The sequence below is a fragment of the Brassica oleracea genome, chromosome C3 (assembly GCF_000695525.1).
Source record: "Brassica oleracea var. oleracea cultivar TO1000 chromosome C3, BOL, whole genome shotgun sequence".
NCBI classification, from domain to species: domain Eukaryota; kingdom Viridiplantae; phylum Streptophyta; class Magnoliopsida; order Brassicales; family Brassicaceae; genus Brassica; species Brassica oleracea.
Window position 1 is genome coordinate 13,078,697 of NC_027750.1, and position 382 is coordinate 13,079,078.

The following is a 382-nucleotide window of genomic DNA, read 5'->3' on the forward strand; positions in this document are numbered from 1 at the left end:
CTAAACTAATTTCCTAAACTAAATTCCCTAAACTAACCACCTAATCTAAATTCCCTAAACTACTTAGAGAGGAATGAGAGACTTACCATGGCGAGAGGAAATAGAGATGCTGTAGAGAGGAAATAGAGAGGAAATGATGAGGGCTGCGGTTTCGCCTATATATAGGATTAGGTTTCGTCGAAGATTCGTCGCAAAATGACGAGGAAAGACAGAGGCCCGTCTTTCGTTTCGTCGCAAGGCCCACGCAAATTAACGTGGAAATACAGAGGCCCGTGTTTTTTTTGTGAAGGAAATACAGAGGCCCGTGTTTTATTTTACGTCGTTCTTGCGACGATTTTTGTTTTTATCATCGACATTACGTGCAAATAGCGAGGCTTTTTTT